At 37.8% G+C, this 18,626-nt stretch overlaps 1 long non-coding RNA gene across 1 annotated transcript; it reads left to right on the top strand.

Annotated features, from left to right (window-relative positions):
* Nucleotides 1-16,821: 16,821 nt before the first annotated feature.
* Nucleotides 16,822-17,429, top strand: LOC129743760 (uncharacterized). Its single transcript, XR_008736676.1, has 2 exons — nucleotides 16,822-16,923; nucleotides 16,979-17,429. It is a non-coding gene; the product is annotated as an uncharacterized LOC129743760 (long non-coding RNA).
* Nucleotides 17,430-18,626: the final 1,197 nt, after the last annotated feature.

Here is an 18,626-nt window from a genome sequence, read left to right as displayed (position 1 = left end):
TGCGAAATTTGGTGCTATTTGCTTGATGATTTTGAAATTTTGCAAAAATATCTAAAAGAGCCCCTTCCTCTTTCCTATCTTCCAACTGAAAGGAGGGAGTGATACCAAATATAAATAGGTACCTTTTTTGTTCTCAAATACCCTTACATTGTTCTCGACTCGAGACATGCAATACACATTGTAAGGAAGTAATCTCCTCCCTTCCTTTCTACGCTTTTAAAGAAGGGAGTATTTAGTCATTGAAATATTTCTCGTTTTCAAATACTCTCTCATGCTAAATTTGGTTTCATTAACTTGATTAGTTTTCGAGAAATGTAAAGAAAATACAGAAGCACCACTCTTTTTCTAACTCCTCACTGGAAAAGAAGATGGATTACACAGATTCACGAAAACATTTCGCTTACCTCTATCGTAACTATCATTCTTTGCCCTGCAGGGTGTCTGGCGAGGTAGGTATAGCATGACTACTTTTCTTGTAATACTTCGCGAGGCTCCAGCAGTGATGTCAATTGAATTTATTGTTTATCAATGTGAAAAGACACACCTCTCTTAAACAGCTAATAACTTTTTTGCCTAATGAGATACGAAGTTGCGGTCTTCGACAAAGCTGTTCAGCGGAAAATCTCCTTTAAGAATTTTTTAAATTAGCACACAAACTGTCAGCTGGCTCGGTTCCATAGACGAAAAAAAAAAGATGTTGATTTTTAAGTACAAAATACTCAATTTTCCCATACAAACCTAAAAGTCAAAATTTATTCATGTAAACGTTAATTAAAAATTTTGCAAAAAATCATGTATGAGTTTTGGACCAAGACGAAGCTTTTTAAACCCCAGGGTTTGAGAAATTCAAAAATGACCCCAAATCGACTCAGTCTACTGTACAACCCTCAAAGCACTCTGCAAAGTGACCTTGAACAGGATCTAGGAGAAAATTGACGCTACACTCCGATGCCAACAAGCCGGATTCTGATCCGGAAATCGTGTGTGGACCACATCACAACCCTACGAATAATACTGGAACAAATCAACAAATTTCAGGACTCTCTCCTGCTGGTGTTCGTTGATTTCGAAAAAGTATTCGACCGACTGAACCATGAAAACATCTGGGCTGCACTTAGACGTAAAGGAGTCCCAGAAAAACTAGTCCATCACATAGAAGCTCAGTACGAAGCATTTTCGTGCAAGGTTTTGCATGATGGTGTCTTGTTCGGTAACTGCTATAGTTAGACAAGGATGTATCTTATCTTATCACCGCTACTCATTCTCATTGTAAAGGATGAGATCCTGACTGGATCGATCGACTGAACACCGAATCGAGGATTGCCGTGGAATCCTTCAACTATGGAGCAATCAAACGTCCTCGACCTGGCTGACGATATTGTTTTGCTTGCCCAAAACAACCGGATATGCAGAGCAAATCTCGATTTCTTGCGCCCTTTTACGACACCAGCAATGTAGTTCCTCATTCGAAGAAACAAGGAAAACAATTGAAAAAAATGGCAGAAAACAATTGAAAAATACGCCGTCCAGGTCCAGGCCACCGTCTTGAACGAGTTTAACGATGTTTCTCGATGTTCTCTACGGCGTCTTCCCTGGAATGACCCGATCCAACTCCCACCGTACGAGGAAAGGTGTGCTCTGATATGCCTAACCTCACTCGAAAAGCGGCGCGTCGAACTGCAGCAAGGTTTTATATACGACACATTGACCAACCGTATCAGGTATCAGAGAAGGGTTGGCTCAATAGCGGCACGTTATCCAAACAAGCGGGAAAATTGTGCCTGGCCATTTATTTTGTAGATTTCATCATTTACCTGATAAAACCTAGAATCAATTAGAAGGTTTCAATTTGAGACTTTAAAGCTCTTTTCCACAAAGGGTAAGGAAAGATAGTATCTTTGTAAGTTTTAATTTCCTAAAATCGGATTCACTTATAACGTGTTGCCCTAGAGCACGAAAGCGTAGTTGGGCAAATGAGGGACAGTTACATATCAGATGAAATGAATCTTCCACGTCTGATTCACAGCTTCCACATAAAGGGGATTCAGCACGCTGAATATTGTACATGTGATAATTAAGTTTACAATGACCAGAAAGAGCTCTGATCAAGATGCTACAGTGAGATTTACACAAAGTTAACAAATATTTTGAGGCCACTTGAGATGGTTTTTCTAAAAATAGTTTAGTTTGGCGACAAGTGTCCAACTCTTCCCAGTATCGTTCATGCTGAGCAGAAGCCCAAGAACTAATTTGGTTCCTGACCCAGCATGGCGAGATTGGGACAGCCGGTTCTGGTCCGCAAAACTCCTTTTCCGATCCAACTCTGGCTAGTTCGTCGGCGCACTCGTTTCCAAAAATTCCCTTGTGTCCGGGTACCCATAGAAGGTTTAAACCGTTCCTTTCAGCAAGTTCTACGACTGCTTTTCGACATTCGATAACCAGTTTTGATCTGGAACTTGAGGTGTTAAGCGCTTTTATAGCCGCTTGGCTGTCGGAACAGAAATAGATTGTTTTGAACATTATTTTCCTCTGGAGTGCAATTTGCACACCATACATGATAGCATATAGCTCAGCTTGGAAGACTGTACAGTATCTTCCTAAAGGTTGAGCGTGTTCAATGTTCAACTGATGACAGTAAATTCCTGCACCAGCACGGCCGTTTGATAATGAGCCGTCTGTGTAAAATACTATTTGATGAGCCATTTGTTCCTCCACGGAACCTGTTATCCATTCTTGAATCAACGGGAAATTTACACTAAAATTCTTGTAGGGAAAACTATTCGCAAGTGTTAAATCGCTAGGTGCTAGATGGAACAAATGTGTTTGGACAAGTTCCGGCCACACACTTGTATGTCCCGGAATTCGCACAGTATTCTCTGGTTGCCAAAAACCAACTGCCTGTAGACGAAAAGCACATGAAAAGGCTTCCTGTTTAAGAAACACATGTAGAGGTTTTATTGAGAACAGGGCTTCTAGTGCAGCAATAGGGGATGTTGTGAACGCTCCGGACATCCCTAATAGACACATTCTTTGAATGTGGTTTAGTTTAGTCCGAACTGTTGCAACTTCACCTTTTTGCCACCATACTAAACACCCATAAGCCAAAATAGGCCGTACTATTGTCGAGTATATCCAATAAATATGTTTAGGTTTGAGACCCCAATTAATTCCAATTGCGCGTCGACATTGCCCAAAGGCCATGCATGCTTTTTTTATTCTGAATTGAATGTGCGCAGACCAACTTAACTTGGAGTCAAGTATAACGCCCAAATATTTCACTTGATCAGATACATTTATTTCAGAACCATAAAGGTATAGGGGGCGAACACCACGAATATTTCGTTTTTTTGTAAATAGAACTAAATTGGTTTTCAAGGGATTAACTGAAAGATTAACCCGCGAGCACCAATTTTCTACTGAACGCAAAGCTTGTTGCATGATGTGAAAAAGTGTGTTTGTACACATACCCTTGATCAAAAGTAGATAATCGTCGGCAAATCCATAAGTAGGTATTCCTTGATCGTTTAGATTTTCTAACAAACTGTCCGCCACTAAATTCCATAGGAGTGGTGATAAAACACCTCCCTGAGGACATCCCCGGGTGCTACTTTTTTCTATTTCAGCCAGTCTTAACTGAGAGTTAAGATACCTGTTGCATAACATAGAGTATATCCAATTTATGATGATTTCAGGAATACCGTGTCGATGCGCTGCTTCTACAATTGAAATGAATGAAACATTGTCAAATGCTCCTTCTATGTCTAGAAAGACTCCTAGACAAGATTGTTTGTAGGAAAATGCTTTTTCAATATTGTACACGATATTGTGCAAAAGAGTTATTGATGATTTACCAGTTTGATACGCATGCTGCGTATTATGAAGTGGGTGATATATAAGACATTCCTCTCGAATGTAATGATCGATTATTCTTTCTAGAGTTTTTAAAAAGAATGAGCTGAGACTTATAGGACGAAAACTCTTTGCTTCATCGTATGAATCTCTTCCACCTTTGGGAATAAATTTAACAGTTATTTTTCTCCACATTTTAGGAATATACCCAGTTGCAAGACTGGTTATCATTACTTTTTTCATTACAAATTTTAGATGATCGTAACCTTTTTGAAGAAGAATGGGAAATATTCCATCTCTACCGGGAGATTTATACTGAGCAAACCCATTTGTTGCCCATTGTAGAGATTCATATGTAATCACTTTGCGAGCAAAATGCCAGGTTTCTAAACTATTTGTGAAACAATCTTGTTCAACAAAAGAGGTAGACTGAACACAACCCGGAAAATGAATATTAAAAAGAAATGCTAATGTGTCTTCATCATTAGAAGTGTATTCTCCATTTGAGGTTTTGAGGTTTGATATCTGATAAAACTTTGATTTAGCCAAGACTTTGTTGAGTCTACAGGCCTCATTTAAACTTGATATGTTTGTGCAATAGATCTGCCAGCTCGAACGCTCAGCTGCTCTCGTAGCCTTCCTGTAGGCTCTTCGAGCAGCCTTAAAAGCTTCAATACCTTCCGTACGCCGTCTGTTCCACGCACGTCTGCAACTTTTCCTCAGTTTTGCAAGATTTGAATTCCACCATGGTGTAGTTTTCCTATTAATTTTTAGAATGCGTAGTGGGCATGCCTCTTCATAGGAACTTACTATCATTTCTGTCATGCTGTTCACAACTTCATCTAGATCAGCAGGAGTGTTTATTTCAGGGAAGAACCCATGAAATCGGGTAGCTAGATTATCCAAATATTGACCCCAATTAGTTGTTCTTGGGTTTCTAAACGAGACTGTATTTAAAAACTTTCCTGAGTGATCAAAGAATATAAATCTGTGGTCTGATAACGAATCTTCGTTTGGAAGATGCCAATTAGTCAATTCCAGTGAAACGGACCTAGAACAGAGAGTGATGTCAATCACTTCCTGCCTGTCGGTACGAACAAAAGTAGGATTGTTTCCTAAGTTGAGTATGTCTAAGTCAGTGCTACTCAAGTACTCCATGAGATTGGCACCTCTAGGATTAGTATTTGAGCTTCCCCAAATAACATGGTGAGCATTTGCATCACAAGCTATAATAAGCGGTTTATTGTGAAAGTCGCAGTACATAACAACGTTCTTCAAACCTTCCGTGGGAGATGGTTGCTCATAAGGCAAGTAAGCTGAACAGTAAATGTATTTTTTCGTAGTACTGTCGCTCATCAAAGTAACTTCTATAGCACAGATATCCCTAGTTGTTAATTCCGTTACTAGAATCGCATTAATAGCGTTATTAACAAGGATGCATGCTCGTGGCATTTCTCGAGCGCTTGTCATTCCTTCTTTACTGAAGACAGTAAAGCTAGGCTTGACCATGTTCCCGATGTAAAAATTCCCCTTTCTAAAATAAGGTTCTTGAACCAATGCAATTGATCCAATCCCATTTTGGATGAGCCGACATAAATTTATTGCTGCTGTTCGTTTATGTTGAAGGTTAATCTGTACAACTTTAATCGAAGCCATGGCTGTGACGAATGATGAACAAACCGACATTAAACACGCAACAAACAACAACAACACATTTTCTACAAATTAAATTAAATCGAGCCAAATTGATTATCAGTATTGGTAACAGAACGCAACCGAAAGTTGCCATGCTGAGCGCATAATCCATATAAGTAGTACGGAGGAATGTTGAACTGTAAGAACAGAAATAATTTTCCACATGGGAGTTAATGTTTTTGTTGATTAGAGAGTTTTCCATATGTATTCAAAGATAATTTTAAATTTCTATAAGATCGAAAATATTTCTTGCTAACGGTAGAGAATATTTAACGTCCCCCCTACCCTCGCCTTAACGAGCTTCCTCGGCGCAAGTCCTTGAATCTTGGGAACACTATAGGAGGAAACAGCTTGTGTTGTTGCAATTGATGGCAGTAATCACTATTGGTGTGCCCTCCTTGTGAGTGACTGTTAAAATAAGATTTTTTTGTTTTATTAAATCTTCTATAAGAAGGGGATAAATATATAGAATAATATTCTTTCGTTTCGAATTCAATGTAGAAAGAAATAAATAACTCAGAAATAAAGTAAATTGTTTTATTATTTATTTTTATTATAATTTATGTTTTTCAATTTCATTATTGCATTTTTTTTTTAATACTTAAAAACTAAGAATCAAAATTCGATTGTTCAACCTTCGATATTACTTTTTATCAAAAATGTTCAGATGCACTCTGGAGAGTGCATAGAAAACTCTACGTTTGTTTTCTTCCAAAATGGCGACCGAGTTTTCGTCGATTCCCATCAACACTGAGAATCTTCCTCCTGGAATCCGCTTGATTTTAATAATTCTCCAAAACCGCACGTTTAGCGATTGGTTCTGCTTCTGTATAATATTCAGCAACGTTTTGGCACCATTTCTATCCAGCGAAGGAATTGCTGGAAATACTGCTGACACCCGCCTCAATGGTGGAACGGGTTCGTAAGGCAGAATTTCAAACTCCGGAAGGTTTCCTTTGTTCTGAATTGCGCCGAGTGCCTTTTTTAACCATTCCAGGCTATCAGGGTTCACAGCATGGAACCATGCAACTCCAGAGATGTAGCCACATCCCAGGAAAATTGGCTGTATGTCATCAGCAGGAATCTTCTGCTGCAAACGCACAATTTCGGTCGTCAAACTGCTGTAAAACGCCTCATCCACCTCAGCGTTAACGAGCTTCACCATTAGACGGTTGGCGTCGTCATCGTCCTTTTTGGTTCGCTTATCTTCATTTTCCGCCGGTGAGATTGCAGGGCGTTTTGACCTACCGGAGCTCTGTATCGGACTGGCCAACAAGTCACCTTCGTCGATTCCGTCCATGATGCGAATATCAAAGTTTTCCATCGTAGCGAGAAATCACTTGAAAATCACTTTTGAACGCAGTTGTTTGTTTTACTTAACGGAGTGAAATGAAAACAACCAAAAAAGCGCGCCCGGTTAAGTACTCGAAAACAAAAACCCATACATTTTTATCGTGGTTCCGGAGATGTGAAACAATTGAAAATAAAACAATTCCAGCGTCAGTATGAGTACAGCATTGATAACAGAACTAATACTTACGCCTAGGGTAATGTGTAGATTAACGATATTGTTTGTAAACAAAAGATAAAATTTCTATGCTCAAAAGCACGAACACAGGCCGAAGCTGATGAGTGTCGTTGTAGATATACTAAGTGTATAGAAGATTCGATGCGGTACATCAACACTATAAAAGCTACTTTAATGGAGCCGTTTACACAGAGGGAGAGAATGCACTGTATTACTCACCTGACAAGCAGCTCACTTGGAGCGTGTATAAAAACACACATATATGAAGTTAATTGATAATTGCCTTGATGCTCAGATTGCCAATTTGCAAATGGCGGTTGTCTACTTGTGATCGTCAAATATTTCCACCTAACGATGTGGAACCAAAAGCAAAGATTCACATGTATTACATTATTCCGTGAACGAATGATAAACTGTATGTAATTCACACAAACATTTAACTTTTTTCCGCAAATGTAATTCACACAAACATTTAACTTTTTTCCGCAAGATATCGCAACAATAATTTGTTTGCTTGAAGACATACCGAAAAAGCGCGCACAGTAAAGTGCTTGAGAACCGAAACCCATACAGTTTACTGTGGTTCCTTTTACGTGAAACAGTTGAATAATAGATCGAGCGTCAGTATGAGTCCTGCTTTTGGGAGCAGAACCTACACTAACGCCTAGAGTAGTGTGTAATGACCAATAAACGATGTATTATGTAAAGAAATAAAACTTCTATGCTCAGATGCACGAACACAGGCCGAGGCTGATTGGTGTCGTTCAATGTAGATGTTTCCAATAGGTTAAAGATTCATCGCGGTACGCCGCGAGAGAGAAGAGAATGCACTGTACACTCACCTGACAAGCAACTCACTTGGAGCTTGTATAAAGAAAAAACACACACACACATATGAAGATATTAATTTTTGCCTTGTTGCTGAGATTACCAATTTGCAATGGCGGTTATCTATTTGTGACCATAAAATATTTCCACCTATCGATACGGGACCAAAAGAAAAGATTCACGTGTATTTCACTATTCCGTGAAACGAATCGTTCACTGCATGCGCAAAATATCGCCACTATAATTTGTTTGCTTGAGGACATACCATATGAAGGAATAAAATGTCGACGCTTAAATGCACGAACACAAGTCAAAACTCATGAGTGTCGAACAATGTAGATTTGCCAAATAGAAAAGATTCATCGCAGTAAACCAACACGATTATAGTTACTCATGTGGGAGCGTTTAGAAAGAGAGTGAAAGTAACTGCTCACCCTGGAAAGCAGCTCACTTGGAGCTGGTATAAAAACACACATGGATGAAGATGACAATTGTTTGCCGTGTTGGAGAGACTAGTTGATACTAATACTTTCCCACTCAGAGCCTATTGCACCATATTACCGATTTTAATGGCGGTTATCAATTTATAACCCTTGAATAAGATATTTTCACCTATTGATCTTGGACCAAAATAACACTAGTATTTCACTATTTTGTGGAAGACCGATTCATTACACGCAATTATCAAACGTTTAACGTATTTTTTTCCGCAAAGTACAGCCATTATAGTTGGTTTTGTACTAGCACAATTTTATGCACTACTGGGAGCTGCACAGTCACTCACTTGCCTGTGCAGGAAAGGTGTGCTCTGATATGCCTAACCTCACTCGAAAAGCGGCGCGTCGAACTGCAGCAAGGTTTTATATACGACACATTGACCAACCGTATTGACTGTGCTTACATTCTACAACTTGTTAACATTTATGTACCAACGAGAAGACTTCGACAAAGTCAGTATCTTCCTCACCACCGAACTGCATATGGCCAAAACCACCCTATTGACAAGTGTTGTACATATGTGAAAACGTCGTTTTAAAATAGGCTTAAGAAAAATTTCCTAGTTTTTAAGTCATCAGTCTGTACGGTAATTAAACCAAAATATGCACAATATTCACTTCTCATATACCTATGTTGAATGAAATATCTCAGTTATTTGTGGAGGGATAATTAAGAAATCTATATATATATATAAATGAATGTTTGTCTGTCTGTCTGTTCCCTATAGACTCGGAAACTACTGAACCGATCATCGTCAAAATTGGCATCTGAGGGTTTTTGGGGCCGGAGATGGTTCCTATGATAGTTAAAACCAGTGCTGCAAATTTTCTGAAAGCACGAATGATATTGACTGTGATTTTCTATCAGTGTAAAAAGCTTGAACTGAAATGAACGGAATAGAAAAGTCAACGAATATAAAAGCTTCTGATCGGCTCGGTCATCTTCGTGCCTACGGCAAGCTTTGCGAGTATGTCTATCAGTCAGTAGAAAGCTTACTCGTAAACCCGAACTAACTTGTTTCACTCGACTGCTACGAAAGCGTCTTTCGCTTAGGCGTTTCTGTCACTCACTGCATACGATCAGTGAATGTAGCTTTAGCATTCAATCAGTGTCAGCGAAAGTTGCTGATAATTTCACTAGGCATTTGTTTTTGCCATTTTCAAAACTTGTAAAATGGGATTCGAAAAGAAAACACGATTGGAAATTCGCTAAGACTAAACGAACAAAGCACTTAATGTATGAGCGTGCGTGAATTGTTTGTATTCTACAAACAGACCTAGATTATTTTGTTATTGCTTTGTTTGATGAATCTACGACTCACCTGACTTCATCGAATTGAATTCGCTGCTAGATTCCCCGGCAAAAACGCACATCTTGCTCTGATTAATGGTGCTCATACTGCCTCAGGGGGGGTTCTCATTATGCCTCCACAGTGGCTGGTTTTCAGCTTTTGGCAAAATTTTTTAAAATGCATTTTTAAACGTTTTCATCTAGTTTTTCACGCTTCAGCCCGTTAGGACATAGGCTTTTTAAGTGTCTGAACACGAAACAATAATGTAACCTCCATATTATAGCTTTTTTCTATGGTTAAATAACCGTTTTCCTTAAGGTGGCCATTATGCCCCCATCTCCCCTATTGTAAAGTTTAAGTCATATTTGTCAGATTTTTGTACTTTTTTTGCCTTTCTTTCAGAAAGGTATAGTTATCGGTCGATTTGGGAGATCATTAATTATGGGTCTTAGATATACCTTTATAGGTACCTATCGAATCAGCTCGTCGAGTTCTGATGATGTCTGTGTATTTGTGTGTATTTGTGTGAATTTTAGTAAACTTTGTTCTCGCAGTTTTTGTGAAACTGAGCAGTACAATAAAAATGATTTTTATCTTGAAAAATTTGATTTTTTTTCTTCTTCAACCTATAAAAGAAAGAAAAAAAAAACAAAATAGTTTGAAAATTAAATTTTCATAGTAATTATCATCAAATCATCACTCCAAAAAACGTGTCAATTTGGCTTGCTAGCCACAACCAGCAATCACTAATCAAGCTGATCGAAAACATGGCGCGAAAAGCGCTTTGTACGCATACACTCCGTGTAATTTCCCGTAAGGAAAACAGAGGGCGCCTTCGATCGAACGTTATACTTGTTTTTATTGACAAATAGATGTCAATTAAACTTGAAAGCCTAAATTTCAATCTTATCATGTAAATGAGTTAAATATTATATGTTAACCAGTTCACCTTTAGGACGAACCGGAACCAAAATTTAATTCTGGGTTTGAAAACCAAAATTAAAGTTCATTTAAAGGAATTGCACCATGGGGTACAACCCCGAAATCGAATTTTTTTTTTTTTTTTTTTTTTCCGGGAATTTAACCCCGAAATCGAATGACTCAAGCCCAAGGACTAGACCCTCATATCGCATATTTCTATAGTGATTGCAAGTCCCACCCTGCGCCCAACCATAGATTCTCAAGCACAAATTTCTCTGAGAAGGGGAAAACGACACGAGGACACGGGGACGCGGACGATGCCTGCACACCATCTCATCTTCTCTCTCACGTGCGTTCGTGCTCAGGAAGCTTTTTCCTAAGCACAAACGACAGAAGAGAATTTCGCCCGTGGAAGCAAATTGAATCCAATAAGACAAAGGCTTCTCATTCCTCTCGAGCTTTAAGCTCTCGGGCTAGTTTTTTTGCTCCCTTTTCTATTTCCTCTTCAGATCTAACGTTGCGCGATGAAAGCTTTTCGTTCGCATTTAAAAACCTGTGCAATTGTTGCGTTGTTGTTGTTGGGGTTGGTGTCTGAGGATAACGGCTTGGGTTGGGAGTCAATTCGAACTCTCACTTGCTGAAGCCAATGGAAGATAATAACCAAACAGTAGCGCCACCAAGTCCTCTATAATAGAGTTTAAAGCATTTGGGAATTTTTTTTTGGAACATGCATATAAATCCGAATGAACCATTTTGGCCAGGATGACCAAAAACAAAATTTTTGTTAATTGACGGAATTGAAAAAATTTACCAAATTGACAAAATTGAAAAAATTAACAAAATTAACAAAACTGACAAAAATGACAAAATTAACCAAATTGCCAAAATTGAATAACATAACAAAATAGACAAAAATGACAAAATAGACAAAATTGAAAAAAATCAAATATCTTGTCAATTTTGTCAATTTTGGGTATTTTGCGAATTTTGTCGATTTTATCAATTTTGTCATTTTTGTCAATTCTGTAATTTTTTTTTAATTTTGTCAATTTTGTCGATTTTGTCGATTTTGTTAATTTTGTCAATTGGGTAATTTTTTTCAATTCCGTCAATTTTGTCAATTTTGTTTTTGATCATCCTGGCCAAAATGGTTCATTCGGATTTAGTGCATGTTCCAAAAAAAAATTCAGAAATGCTTTAAACTTTATTATGGAGGACTTGGTGGCGCTACTGTTTGGTTATTATCTTCCATTGGCTTCAGCAAGTGAGAGTTCGAATTGACTCCCAACCCAAGCCGTTATCCTCAGACACCAACCCCAACAACAACAACGCAACAATTGCACAGGTTTTTAAATGCGAACGAAAAGCTTTCATCGCGCAACGTGAGATCTGTAGAGGAAAGAGAAAAGGGAGCAAAAAAACTAGCCCGAGAGCTTAAAGCTCGAGAGGTCTGAGAAGCCTTTGTCTTATTGGATTCAATTTGCTTCCACGGGCGAAATTCTCTTCTGTCGTTTGTGCTTAGGAAAAAGCTTCCTGAGCACGAACGCACGTGAGAGAGAAGATGAGATGGTGTGCAGGCATCGTCTGCGTCCCCGTGTCCTCGTGTCGTTTTCCCCTTCTCAGAGAAATTTGTGCTTGAGAATCTATGGTTGGGCGCAGGGTGGGACTTGCAATCACTATAGAAATAAATGATGTGAGAGTGAAGTCCCTATGCTTGTCCCATAGACCCAAAGACGACACTTCTGTTCTGAATGTATTTAGTATTCGGAATTCGGTTCGGCCAATGTCTGGACTGTTTAACAAATTCATGATCATAAATCTTTCACTGTCATACGATAGGCTAATGCCTAAACCGTAAAATTGTCAGTTGAATATTTTATCAAGAATGAAGGTTTTGTCAATATTGTCAATTTTTTACAAATTGTTAGTTTAGTTTAACTTGTCAATCATGACAATTTGATGAATTTTTGACAGTTTATCAATTGACAATTTGACAGAATCGAAAAAAAAACAAAATATACAAAATTTAAAGTATTCGTAATTATGACAAAATTTACAAAAATTACAAAATTGATAAAATTGACAAGATTGACCAAATTGACAAAATTGACAATATTGACAAGATTGACAAAATGGACAAGATTGACACAATCGACAAAACTGACAAAATTGACAAAATTGATAAAACTTGCAAAATTGAAGAAATTGCCAAAATTGACAAAGACGAAATTGGCAAAACTGACAAAATTGACCAAATGGAGAAAATTGACAAAATTGACAAAATATAAAAAATTGACGAAATTGACAAAATTGACAATATTCACAAAATTGAACACATTGACAAAATTGACAAGATTGACAAAATTAACAAAACTGAACAAAGTTGACAAAATTGACAAGACTGACAAAATTGACAAAATTGTTGAAATTGACAAAATTAACAAAATGACTTAATTGATAAAATCGACAAGATCGTCAAAATTTACAAAATTAGTAAAATTCATAAAATTGATAATATTGATTAAATCGACCAAATTGACAAATTTGACAAATTTCATAAATTTACCAAATCTACAATTTTGAAAAAATTGACAAAATTGACAAAATTGGCAAAATTAAAAAAATTGACAATATTGACAAAATTGACAAGATTGACAAAATGGAGAAAATCGACAAAATTTACAAAATTAATAAAATTGACAATATTGACAAATTTGACATAATTGACAAAATTAACAAGATTGCAAAATGGCGGATTTGTAAAAAACTGACAAAAATGGTCAAATGACACAATTAAAAATATTGACATTTCAAAATTGTCAAAACTTTTTACTTTCAAATTTAATTTTACCTTTTCTGGTACACTTCGTTGCAGTATCGTATTTTACTCTAGCAATTGTAATTTTATCCAATAATTTTATCAAGTATTTGTTTCTTTAATTGAAAGGATTAATTATTTGAAATTCATGGTCAGGAATCTTTTTTGAATTGTATTCTTAATTTTTATGCCCCTTCCATTTTAAAGTTACCTATTTCTCCAAACAGAGTAAATTGAGTGAGACTAAAATGTCATAGAAACGGAATCATACAAGGCATTCCAGAATCCAGTCATTCAAAAATCTTCAATTAGTTGCAAATAATGTTATTCATTTGAAAATTATGATTATATCAAAATACTTATATCCAATAAAAAACTTTGAAACTTCATTTCTTAAATTCATTTCGGATTGACTGCGTTTAAAATTCTATAATTTTAACTCAGAATTTATAAATCATTTTTTATTATTTTGTGTCATATGAATCCAAATATAATTTACAGGCTGTAAGAAAGGCTACAATCCACTGTCAAGTGTATTAAATCGGGTTTTTTGTCATAATTTTGTCATACTTTACCACATTTGTCATGTTTTGTAATTTTATTACCCAATTTTTGTCATATTTGTGTCTTAATTTTGTTACATGTTGTCGTAATTTTGTCCCCCACATTCGTCCCACACGCTCCCTCGCCAGCGTTCTCCTCGCCAATCCGAACACTTATTTCTCAACCTTCCCACCTCTACACACTATCACGTTTTTTCCTTATCAAAATCCTTAAAAAATAGGAATCTCAGCAGTAATAATTCAATTTCCGCAAGTCTAGTGCATCGAACAAGCTTTGTCACCATTCAACTAAACTCAATGAAAATCGAATCGAGCTTTTTTCACTTTCAGCAATGTTTGCTTGATACTGAAAATGAAGATTGGATAATCTCATGAACCTGCAAAGAGCCTGAATGTATACTGAGCTCCGATGATGCCGATTCGTGAATGAGTATGCAGAGTGCTTTCGGGATTGAGCTTTCTGTTCATTATCTGATGAATGCGGATGGAAATGAACTGAGCGTACACTGCAGTAAATTCAATTGAAAATTGAAAGCTGAAACTGATTATTTGCAGCACTGGTTAAAACCCCCTCCGACTTAAGCGAGGGAGGGCTTCCATACAAAATTTGTAGTTTTTCGAAACAAATAAAAGTCATGACATCCATTTTCACGAGTTTTTTTTCCTTTGGGCGGTTTGTTTTTCGTCTCCATGGTCGAGGCGTCGCGAGCTAACGTCGCAAAAGGATAGTAACCATGGCATAGCATACTGATCAGTGGGAATATTTTGGCGCGTATTTCTCAACCAAGCATATTATCAATGCAAGGGGTGGCGATGGTGGCCTGGATGTGATTTTTTTTCTACTTGATTCCTAGCTTATTTGTACAGCACATGGTTATGAATGACGCCTAGATATGACCCAGAATGACATTTTGCCGATCGAATAAAACATATACCCCATGTTCAAACGTTCAATTTTTCTCTGTTACAAAAAAATAAAAAAAAAAATGTTTTCTTCTAGACATTGTTATTTCGGCCCAAATTCACAACTGAAACGAATAAAGAAATGAAAATGGGACCTTTATGCCTTTGGGAGAATGGTTTTTGGAAATAAACCAACACCCAGGGGCTTTTTCCTGCTCAATTAAAAAAAAACTGTAAGCAAAATTTTTATGAGAAATTTTTAAGTATACCGTTAAAGTGTTAAAAACAATATTTCCTCCTGTCAACTTACACCGTGGGACAAGAGCAAACGTCGAACTTTTAAGAAACTCATCCTATGATTCAATATGTTGGAAAGACCAGAAGGGTTATTCCGAATGTTGAAACTGAAGCGGATGTTTAAAATTCTTAAATGTCTTTGTAAATGAAGGTCATTTGCTTTGAACAGCATTCGTTAAAAGTGGAGTAACAAACATAAATTTAAACTGCTGGAATACTGCAGATATATCAATGAAACTTGATAAAACAAACAAACAGAAATACGCATTAAATCCATTTTAAAGCCATTACTCTGACGCATCTGAAAATAAGCTTTGCATTTACACTTGCCCCAATATACGAGACCAATGTTAAATTGTTTTTGCCAACATTTTTGAATATTTGACTTTCAAAGTGAAAATGAAAAACGCTGAGAATTTATTTAGTAATGCAACTGATATTTTTTTAAAAATTTCTGTTTTTTGCTTTAATAAATTTATTTATAAAAAAAAAATTGCACTGTATAAAATCGATAGTTTTCATATCGTGATAAGTGTTGTTTGGGAAAACTTCAAGCTATAATGTCTCATGTCCATTAGTTTCGCATATGGTGAAACATTTTTTTTAACATAATTTTGGCATCTCTATAAAGTACAATATGCAATAAATTCCACTATGCGAATCTTTTTCTTTCAATAAGAAATTTATTTAAACTCGAGCCGGGTAAATCAGCTTACCTTCTTCAAGCAGTGGGGGACAGAATTGGAAAAGATGGGGGCGCTCCCCTGTAAGTTTAAGATAAAGAGCTTTTCAAAGAAGGGACCATATTTTGAAAAGAGGGTACGGATATTTGGCATAACTTAAAAATAGATGTTTCGACACGTACCAAGGCTTCTGTGTGGACTGTAATGTTGGCAGGCGACGTCCGAAACAATTTCCGTTCACTGATCACTCGATTGTCCACTTCGGAGGGTATATTGTGGACCCTTTCTCCGAGCACTGTCTACAATTGTGATAGACTCACGACGGGCACAATTTCTTCCTTATTTAGGACACACACGACGAATTAGGGGGACAAATTAGTTTTATTTTAACTGGGACTGGACGGGGGACGAGCACAGTAAATTACGCGATGCGTTCTTTGTGGAGGTTGAAACGAAGTGAATTTTATTAGCTATGCTTTCTATTTCTGCCAACACGGCCCGATCCGAAAGATCGACCGTGAGAGAGTTTGTTTCTCTCAGGAACTCATCCGATAGGGTGGTTCCTCGTTTATAGCAACTTGTTATTTAATCTTGTTTCAAACCATGCCGCCCCCCTTGAAACCAGACGGGGTTTCAATGAATAATTAGTTTACAATAGTTGCTCTTAATTTCTAACACTTGAACAATCATAATTGGAATATGGATTCGACATTAAACATAGATACTATCAGTACAATTTGAGTGTAAAAATGATCGAAAAGGTTATAAATGTGCACCACTGAATTGACTCTCACACATTTAGGATATCTCCCTCTCATCTCTCTGCACGAATGTTGAGTTATACGGCTAGTCTCTATTAAAAGTTTGTTTACTTTCTGCTGCTGCTGTGGGAGAAGATTCTTTTCGTTGCTGCTGCTGTTCATTTCTTGCATTGCTACTGCTGCTGTGAACTTAGGTGTCCAACTTGCTCGCTGGTTCGCGATACTGGCCAAATATGTGTCATTCCGAATGGACACCGGATGGAATGCTGCATTTTAACTAAAATACAGGTAGGTCCCATGAAATATGAATTCTGCTACGGCTCAAACAGTTGTTCTGTTGTAGATGATGTTGGGCAGCCCGTATGGAGAATGCATCGGCTGCGAGTGTTAGGACGAGTCGATGCTGCTGCCGGTGGCTATTTAAAATATTGTGTATGGTGCGCTGCTGCCTCTTAGATGACCAATAATCATTGGGTCGCTACAATATGTCGAGGTTGGAGGATATGTCCCATCGGTGCGGCTTTGGTTGAAGAGTGTCCCAAGTTGTGCTTCGCCTTCTAACATTGCTAACGGTATTCGATGTTGATGGCAAGTCCGAACGCGGTCTTCTATTAGATTGGAAGTATGGTGCATCCAGATTGTGAAGTAACGTGAAGTAATACCGGGAGCCTTCGAATGGTCTGTCAGCTGATGATTTTTCCATCAATTTGAACCTGTCCACGGTTGGTATTGGACGCACTGTAGGTCATTTGTGTGCGCTCGATGCCATGAAAAATAGAAAAAGTTTGGTAGAATTTTTGTTGTGTATTATTCAAACCCTTTAGCCATTTCATGCGGAACTGCTTTATTAAAGGATAACTGACTCACTCTTCAGACATACACACATAAACGACATATGGACAAACAACTGACTCAAGTTATTAAACTCATTGACAGGTTTGGACATTTGTATTCGGACTATTAACTGACTGCTTCAAGGAAGCCTCTGACTAAAATGGTTCTTCCCATCAACTGTTTCCTTACAAGTATCTGACATGTTCTGACTTAAATGCATAGTTCTGACTGTTTATTCAAACATCTCACGGACTCAATCTTAATTGTTCTCACACGTTTCTGACGGATTTCTGACTGAATCAACTATAAGTCTGTTACTGGTTTCATTATCAAGAATGGGCAGTAAGCAAATCTTACTAATTCCTCGATCAAAAGTCCCATCTTGCGTTTCAACTGTTACCACGCGTACATTTCCATCTTGTCCTCGATAAACACTAGTAATTCGGCCCAGTGGCCACTTCAGGGGAGGGCAATTTTCGTCCTTCAAGCGTACCATCATACCGACGTCTACGTTCGTTTTGTTTCTTGTCCACTTAGTTCGATTTTGCAAATCGGACAGGTATTGGGTTCGCCACTTCTTCCAAAATTGTTGCGTCAATTGCTGGGCCCTCTGCCACATGGTAAGTCGATTTGTGGATTCATGCGTAACGTCGCGATCTGGCAGTGCAGTTAGTGGGCGCTGTACCAAAAAATGGCCTGGCGTTAAAGCTCTGAAGTCAGACGGATCACTTGACAGCTGTGTTAGTGGCCTTGAGTTAAGCACAGCTTCAATTTGTGCCAGAGCTGTGAGCATCTCGTCTACTGTTAATGTGCGCAATCCTATAGTTTTTCTAAAGTGACCCTTGAAGGATTTTACTTGTGCCTCCCAGAGGCCTCCAAAATTCGGTGTACGAGGCGGAATGAATTTAAAATCAATGCCTTGGTCAGAAGCTTCTCTGACAACTGACTTCTGAAATTGCTCTTAATTGAAAATGCGCATGAGCTCTTTTAGTTCTCGGCTAGCGCCGACAAATGTTGTAGCATTGTCGCACATGACAAGCTCTGGCTTCGATCGCCGACCGACGAACCTCCTAAACGCGCCTAGAAATGCTTGTGTGGTCAAGTCCATTACGAGTTCTAGATGTATGGCTTTGGTGGATAGACACACAAATACTGCC

This window comes from Uranotaenia lowii, chromosome 2, assembly GCF_029784155.1.
Source record: "Uranotaenia lowii strain MFRU-FL chromosome 2, ASM2978415v1, whole genome shotgun sequence".
Classification (NCBI taxonomy): domain Eukaryota; kingdom Metazoa; phylum Arthropoda; class Insecta; order Diptera; family Culicidae; genus Uranotaenia; species Uranotaenia lowii.
Note: the sequence above shows the minus strand (reverse complement) of the source record. Positions and strands in the feature narration are given on the sequence as shown.